The sequence below is a fragment of the Dipodomys ordii genome, unplaced genomic scaffold (assembly GCF_000151885.1).
Source record: "Dipodomys ordii isolate 6190 unplaced genomic scaffold, Dord_2.0 Scaffold72, whole genome shotgun sequence".
NCBI classification, from domain to species: domain Eukaryota; kingdom Metazoa; phylum Chordata; class Mammalia; order Rodentia; family Heteromyidae; genus Dipodomys; species Dipodomys ordii.
This window is the reverse complement of record NW_012267288.1, coordinates 5184360-5193544: the sequence shown is the minus strand read 5'-3', so window position 1 is coordinate 5193544 and position 9185 is coordinate 5184360.

Here is a 9185-nt window from a genome sequence, read left to right as displayed (position 1 = left end):
GGGAAGGAGAAGGATTGGGATGGGGGGAGGGGGGAGGCTGGGAAGGGATGGGAAGGGTAAACAAAGGAGGAGGCTGCAATGCTTGGTAAGAAATGTACATATTATCCTGCCCATGCAATTGTAACCCCTCTGTACAGTATGTTCACAAATAAAATAAAATAAAATTAAAAAAAAAAAGCTGCAGGAGAGTGTCCAGGCACTGAGTTCAAGCCCCCGGACTGGCACACACGAAAAAGAAAGAATAGAGCTGGGAAGGTGGCTCAGTGGTAGAGTGCTTGCATGCAGGAGGCCCTGGGTTTGATTTCTCATCACCACATAAGCAGAAAAAGCCGGAAGTGGTGCTGTGGCTCAAGTGGTAGAGCACTTGCTTTGAGCAAAAGAAGTTCAGGGACAGTGCCCAGGCTCTGAGTTCGAGCCCCATGACTGGCAATATATAATATATATACATACATATATATATATATATATGAGAAATAGGAGAAAAAATAGGAAACTGGAGACTATCCAGGGAGAAAGTACTCAGTACAGAATGGTCACTAAAACCATCAGGAGAAAGCACGAATATGATGGGAGCTACAAGAAAACAACAGAATCAAGTCTGTGGAGGTAAGTCCAAGAGCCCAGTTATTTTACAAACTTGCTTAAATCAACTAGACTATTCAAATGAAGAAATACAAATGGCCAGTCAATACATGAAAAAAAAATCTTCAACATCTTTAACCATCAGGAGAAATGTAAATCAAAACAACATTGAGCTACCGCTATACCCATCAGAATGGTTATCATCAAGAAAACAAATAACAAATGCTGGTGAAGATGTGGGGGAAAAGAACTCTTATTCACTGCTGAAATAGGTATAAATGAGTCCACCTACTACAGAGTCAATATGGAAGTTCTTTAAAAAATTAAAAGTGAGCTGGATAACAGTGACTCATGTCTGTAATCCCAGCTACTCAAGAGTCTGAGATCTGAAGACGAACATTCACAGACAGCTTAGGCAGAAAAATCTGTTAGAATCATCTTCAATTAACCACTGAAAAGCTGCAAGTGGCAGGGACAAAAGGTGAACAAATGCAGCAGAGGTATTCACTAGACACTATGTTAAAAATGAACTATACAGGGCTGGGAAGGTGGCTCAGTGGAAGAGCGCTTGCCTTGCATGCATGAAGTCCTGGGTTCGATTCCTCAGCACCACATAAGCAAAAAGAAAAAAAAAGCTGGAAGTGGCGCTGTGGCTCAAGAGGTAGAGCACTAGCCTTGAGCTGAAGAGCTGAGGACAGCGGCCAGGCCCAGAGTTCAGGCACCACGACTGGACCCAAGAAAAATGAACTATACAAGTTGTGGGTGGGGACAGGAGGGAAAAACTGGGAGAGAGCAAGAGCAGGGGTGACATTGTCAAAAATAATGTACTCCTTACCTGACTTATGTAACTTTCACCCCTGTGAATATCATCATTATAATAATAGTATTTTTTAAAGCTAAAAGGATCTGTGGCTCAATTGGTAGGATACTAGCTTTTAAAAAGGACAGAACCCAGGGCTTGAGTTCTAGCCCTAGTATTCACACACACACACACACACACACACACACACAGATCCAGCCATATTGCTTTGGGGTATATAGCAAAAAGTGTCAAAGTTGTCTTGCTACAGAGATACTTACATATCTATATTTACTGTGACACTCTTCACAATAGCCAAATTATGAAGTCAGCCTAGTTGTCCATCAATGGATAAAGAAAATGTGCTATATACATACAACGGGGTTTTGCTCAACTGTTAAACAAATGAAATTGCATTGTTTGCTGAAAATGGATGTTAATGAAATAAGGTAGTCCTATAAAATCATGTTTTCTCTCATTGGAGGAACCTAGGGGAAACAAAACAAACAAAACATATTCATGAAAGTAAAAGAGGATGTCTAAAGAGGTGAAAAGGGAAGAGCACGGGGGAGATAATGAAGTAAGAAGGTATGGATATAATCACAGTACATTATATACGTGTGTGGAAATATGATGAAACCTCTAATGGCAGGGTTTCATGTAAGCTGCTTATTCCTTATTTGGGTGCACAAATTAACTAAAAGCGGGAGAAAAAGCTTGGCATCCTTGCCTTTATCTTTTAATCACTCTGCTCTGCGCCATTTACCTTGAAACCACCGTGGAATCCAGGAAGGACAGGATGGATCCATAAACTTTTACAGGATAAGGTGCAGAAGAAACTTCCATCATGGAAAGGACAGACCAGTGGCCAGGCAACAATGACCTGCTTAAAGAACGCCGAACTCCTCCCCAAGCCAGGACTGACATCATGACGATTAGGTGAAGTCACATCTTGTGACTTCTTACCTCTGGTTCTAATTCTTTTTCTATTTAAATTAAAAGCTTACATCTATGTCAGGGAAAATGGACTGAAGATCAGTTTACCTCTTATTGTGCTGTACTCATGCTGTGCAATTGATCTTGCTTTACCCTTCAGTTGGAGTGACTAGACTTGACATTTGTAACCCTTGGAGTTGGGTCTGGGATCTGCAGGCCTGAAACCAGTTTCACTTTTACTGTGTTTAATTTAATAGATGCCAACCTCCCCACTCCTGACAAAACAACCACAGCAACCTTGCTAGGTGATTTTAATAAGTGACAGTACTATTAGCTAAGATGAGAAAAAAAAAACAAAAACAAAATTAGGTCATTGCTTTTCGTTATTTTCACTTTTCTGCTTCCTCTCATGAATCTTAGAGCTATCATTTCCTTTTAGGACATTCTCTTGTGGATTTTTGTCCTACATTTGGGATTTTATTACACTTATTAGTTGGATATGATCTTCAGGGTTGAGACAAAACCCACAAAAAATTATAAGAAACCCCAAGACCTGTACTGGTAGCTTATGCTTGCAATCCTAGATATCAGCAGGCTGAGATCTGAGAATTGTGGTTCAAAGCCAGCTAGAGCAGGAAACTTCATTTATTTTTAATTGTGAAAATACTATACAGAGAGGTTACAATTACATGGGCAAGGTAATGAGTACATTTCTTATCAAGCATTGTAGCCTCCTCCTTTGTTTCCCCTTCCCATCCCTTCCCATCCTCCCCACCCACCCAATCCTCCCCGCCCTCCCCCACCAAAGTTGTAAAGTTCATTTTCAACATAACAACTTGTACACATCTCATTGTTGCAATGGGTCCACCTGTATCCCTATTTAAACAATTTGTTTTTCCCCTTCCCCTCCACACATTATACCGACATCAAATACAGTGAAAGCAGGGTTTATACTGTGGGAGAGGGACATACAAAGCAACAAAGAAATCATCTTATAAATGTGTTAGAAACAATCGCATGAAAGAAAAAAAAACAGTTGAATACATATCTTAGGGTTCATTTCCCTAACATCACCTTATCTGACCTTTTCTGCTTGACTCAGACATATACTAGATATTGCAAATAAGGGAAACCATGGGACCTATGTTTCTTTGGGCCTGGCTTACTTCACTTAATATAAATTTTCCAAGTCTTTCCATTTCCTAACAAATGGGGCAATGTCATTCTTTCTGATGGAGGCATAGAATTCCATTGTGTATATATAGAACATTTTCTTGATCCATTCATCTACTGAGGGACATCTGGGTTGGTTCCATATCTTAGCTATAGTAAATAATGCTGCAATAAACATAGTCATGCTGGTAGCTTTAGTGTGGTCTTGTTTGTGAACATTTGGGTAAATTAGAGCAGGAAACTTCATGAGCGTCTTATCTCTAATTAACTACCAAGAAAACCAGAAGTAGAGTTGTGGATCAAGTGGTAGAGCACTAGCCTTGAGCACAAGAGCCCAGGGACAGTGCTCAGACACTGAGTTCAAGTTGCAGGACAAACACAAATAAATAAACAAATAAGTGCTTCAGTGGAACAATTTGAAGATTTAGGTATCTTCTGAATAATTCATGTACCGAAATCTCCTTAAAGAAAGAATGATAACATTACCAAAACCAAAACAAACCATGTAAAAAGAGTAATGTTGGGCTGGGAATATGGCTTAGTAGTAGCATTCTAGCCTAGCATGCATGAAGCCCTGGTTTTAATTCCTTAGTGTCACAGAAACACAAAAAGCCAGAAGTGGTGCTGTGGCTCAAGTGGTAGAGTGCTAGCCTTGAGCAAAAGAAGCTCAGGGATAGTGCCCAGGCCCTGAGTTCAAGCCTCAGGTCTTTCAAAAAAAAAGAGAGAGAGAGTAATACTACTGTAATATTCTATAACATTTCTTTACAGATGTATCAGATGTTGGGATAGCTCTGGCTCATTCTAAACAAAGGATAGGCATCCTCAGACGTCATCTATCACCCATTTTTCACTGTCAATTCAACCAAAAGAACTTCCACCATTTGTGTGTGTGTGTGTATGTGTGTGTGTGTGTGTGTGTGTGTGTGTGTGTGTGTGAAAATATCGTACAGAGGGGTTACAATTACATGGGTAAGGTAATGAGTACATTTCTTATCAACCATTGTTGCCTCCTTTTTTTCCTCTGGTATTGAGATTCGGCTCTACCACTAGAACTATACTTTAGCTGTTTGCAGGTTAATTGGAGATACCAGTCTCTTTTATTTGTATCCTTTGTACAACTACTTAAAATAGAAAGGAAATGCATCATAGTTGAGTGACTGCAGGGTTTTTTTCTTTTCTCTTCTTTTCTTTTCTTTTTTGTTGGTCATGGGGCTTGAATTCTGGGCCTGGGTGCTGTTCCTCAGCTCTTCAGCTCAAGGCTAGCGCTCTACCACTTGAGTCACAGAGCCACTTCTGTTTTTTTTTCCTGCTTATATGGTGCGTAGGAATCGAACCCAGGGCCTCATGCATGTAATGCAAGCATTCTACCACTGAGCCACCTTCCCAGTTCCTTTTTTCATTTTTTTATTAATAAGTTTTTTATTGTGAAAATACGGTACAGAGGGGTTACAATTACATGAGCAAGGTAATGAGTACATTTCTTATCAAGCACTGTTGCCTCCTCCTTTGTTTTCCCCTTACCATCCCTACCCTTCCATCTCCACGGGTTCTAATAAAGCCACCCTTTCAACTCACTTAAGGTCAACGGCACATGTTAACAAGCAAACCTGGTTTTATAAACCTTAGGGTAAAGCTTATTGGTCATTTCACTATAGTTATTTTGTTACTGGAGGTCTAAGCCACAAGCCCAAATTCCAAGGTTTCTACCTGCCAGGTGGAATATACCAAATAAACAAACGAATAGAGAAGAAGGGCAGAGAAAGGAGATTTGTTAACACAACACAGATGCTCCCAAGAAAGAGGCAAAGTAAGTACCTCAGACCAATGGATACATGTGTTTTAGTTTTAAATACAGGAAAAGTAGGGTTTTTTAACATATAATTATTAACCAGTCTCTGTCCCAAGAGTGGTCAGGTTGTTCATTATATCAGTATTGATACTGTTCCTTTTTATAATAAGAAAGTCTTTGTAGCCTGGCTGGGCATAGCATGTCTATCCCTCAGTCCTGTCCTTCCTAGATTCCATGGTCACTGCAAAGTGTCAACAGAATAGAATGACTTACAAAAAGGATACAGATGTTAGGGCTGGGAAGGTAGCTCAGTGGTAAAGTGTTTGCCGTAAATGCATGAGGCCCTGGGTTCAATTCCTTAACACCACATAAGCAGAAAAAGCCAGAAGTGGTGTTGTGGCTCAAGTGGTAGAGAGCTAGCCTTTAGCTGAAGAGCTGAGGAATAGTGCCCAGGCCCAGAATTCAAGCCATGAGCCATGACCAAAAAAAAAAGGATACAGATGTAAAAGTGGGTTAGAGATGTCCAGCTTTTATCCTGATCTTAGCAGCTCTCTGGACATACATAGGCCTAAGTGAGGAGTTGGGGTTTTTCAGCCAAAACAGCTTCTAAATTCCTAAGACAATATGAACTTATTGTAAATGTTCATTGGTAGGTAGGTGTAGGATTTACATCTTTAATCTGCTAAAATATTTGGCTGCACATAAGAAAACAACTGACTCAAAGGTCTTACAAAGACATACATGCTTTTTTACCTGAAAGTTTAGATGAGAAACACAGATTCATGATTGGCTAAACCATGAGCTTGGATTGTCTTTTTCTTCTATTCCTTTGGCTGTTTCTTCTTTGTGTCATACCACCTCAGGATGATTTCCTTTGGTGACCTGTTCTCTGCCTTACATCTGTCTATTGTGAGAGGAAACTTGCCCTCACTACTTCAAGCAAGGCTGAGGTGGGACCAGAATGGAGCCACTTAGTTTATATATCTACTCTAAAGCAAAGTTCTGCCAAGGGCAGGCCTCTGGTCACTAAAAGCCCATTCTTCATGGGTAAGGTAGGACTAGCTTCTGAGTTACAAGTGCTGCTTTGGGAAAGTGGCATTTACTTTTAGCAAGGGAGAATTTGGTGTGAAAAGTACACAGATACGTGACAGACACCTAGCCCGTAAAGTGCAGAATAGTCCAAGGGTGTCTGTTACATGACACTGTATGACACAATTTACTATAGTACATATAGGTCAGTTCTATTAGGTTCTAGAAAAGACTCAGGTTGTTCTTGTTTGCTTATCTTGTGCCAGGAATGACTCATGATCATATGCCGCACCTGGGTACATACTGGTGAATAGCAATCACTATGTTTGATCCTCAGGAAGACTTGCCAGATCTTAGCAAGAATCATTTTAGAAAGTGCTCTGTGAAAAGTGACTGGAACATTTAAGGGTTTTCTAGGCTTCTTGCTGTGATATGATGTCCTTGAGAATCTTATATTAGGATATTCACTTCAGAAATAGGAAAACACATGTTGTATGATTCTTTTGTATAAGACACAAAATGTAAGCTGGGTGCTAGTGGCTCCCACCTATAATCCTAGCTACTCAGGAGCCTGAGATCTGAGGATTGCAGTTCAAAACCATTCTGGGTAGGAATGTCTATGACACTTATCTCCATTTACCCACTAGAAAACCAGAAGTGGAGTTGTGACTTAAAGTGACAGAATGCTAACCTTGAGCAAAACAGCTTAGGGACAGTGCCCGGGTCCTGAGTTCAAGCCCCATGATTGACCGAAAAAAAAAAAGGAAAGAAAAAAGAAACAAAAATATATATATATATATAAATTTCAACAACAGTTATTGTTTAGGGATGAAACTATGAATAAAAGTCTCCATCAATCTGAACCAGATGATAATATGGATGAGAAGGCTTTGCCAGCCTTGATGAACTGTGTAAATAAGATGAACTTTGTTTTCATAAATCCATGAAATTTTAGGGTGAACACTACCACATAATGGTCTAGTCTATTCTGATTACGTTACTTGGCTCACATTATTAAATCCTATCTGGAATAATCTGGCACTATTATAAGTTTCAACTTCTTTTATCTAATATTTATAAAGTAATATTCATATTGTCTTGATAACTGACTTCTCTTTATAATCCAACTTTAGTCTCTCTTTTTTGTGTATGCTGGGTCTTGATTAAGGGCCCTGTGGATCTCTTGTTTGGCTTTATTGCTCAATGCTGGTACTCTACCACTTGAATAATAACTTTATTTCTGGATTTTTTTTTGCTGGTTAATTGTTGATGTGTCTCATAGAGTTTTTATTTTCTTTTTGCATGGGCTAGCTTTGAACTGTTATGTTCAGATGAATAGCTAGGACCACAGGCACAAACCAATAGCACCCAGCCTTAACTTAGTCTCTTTTAAGGCCATAAATTAATATATAAAATGTGCCTTTTCAAACCAGCTTTGCCACTGGCCTGTATCTAATAGCATAATCATATTCTTTTTTATGAGTTGATAGGCGTCTAAGTATGAGTCGCATAGTTAAATATTCAAGTAACTACTGCAAAAGTCTACTTAAGAGCAAGTTGCTTTAGAACAAATAAGCTAGGGTGAAAACAGCTTTGTTGTCATTACATTGAAAATTTATAATAGTGCTTTATGTTTACATAGATTTAATATTTTCTGCCTTATTTTATTGTTTTTCTTTTTCTAACTCTCATTTAGTGAAGTGTTTTAAAATAGATTATTAGGATTGGGAAATCTGGGTTAGCAGTAGAGTGCTTTCCCAGAATGTGTAAGGCCAAGAGTTGATCCTTCCCCCACCATAGAAGGTAATAAATAAATAAATAACAGCCTAAGAAAAGGAAAGAGGAAAAAAAGACATTATCATTAGTCTAAAGATGAGATGTCATATTTACTCAAGGCCAAATCCACACTTAAAAGAGATTCACTGACTCCAAAGTCAAACTTGCACCTTGTAACAGATCAAAACTGAATAGCCATAATAGATCTTCCAAAAGCTATGCTATATTTCCTATGAATTTAAAAATAAAAAAAAGGAGACAGTGGCTAGGCACCAGTGGCTCATACTGTAATCCTAGCCACTCAGGAGGCTGAGATCTGACGATCACAGTTTGATCCCAAGATAATAAAGTCTTTTTGTGTTCAAGGCTAATGTTCTAGCACTTGAACAACATCTCTAGTTGCAGCTTTTTTGGTACTTAATTGAGGGACTAGAGATGTAGTCAGTGGTTGAGCTCATCCTTAACACTCCCCCTCCCAAAAAATTGTTGAAAGTATTTAGGCTGAAGCTAGTGGCTCAAGTCTAGAATCCTAACTACTCAGGAGGCTGAGCTTTGAGAATCACCATTGAAAGCAAGCCTGGTCAGACAAACCTAGGAGATCATTATCTCTAATTAACCAGCAAAAAACTAAAAGTAGAGGTGTGGCTTAAGTGGTAGACATCTAGCCCTGAGTGAAAAGTATTTTAATTTCTACCCGAAAGCACAAGTTTATAATGAACATAGTATAGAGTCTGGCTTGTAGCATGGCACATTAGAGATGTGTGGAGACTCCCCAAATCCATCTTCTAGTTGATTGATTCACTGCAAGACAAGCAGGACTCAGAAAGCTGCTGCTACAGGCTTGGTGGCAGTTCATTATAATGAAAAGATACAGATAAGAATCAGTGAAAGAAAAGACTTGCAGAGAAAGGTCTAGAATAATAACCAGAAGCAAAGGTTTCTTAAGTGTCCCTTGCTGAGGAGTCCCACGGGATGCACATAATTTCCCCAGGATTATGTGTGATCACTGACAAATTCCTAACATGGGAAAGCTCACCCTAGCCTGACATCCAGGGTTTTCCTGGAGATAGGTCAGGCATGTACCCTGGCAGCATAGTGTGA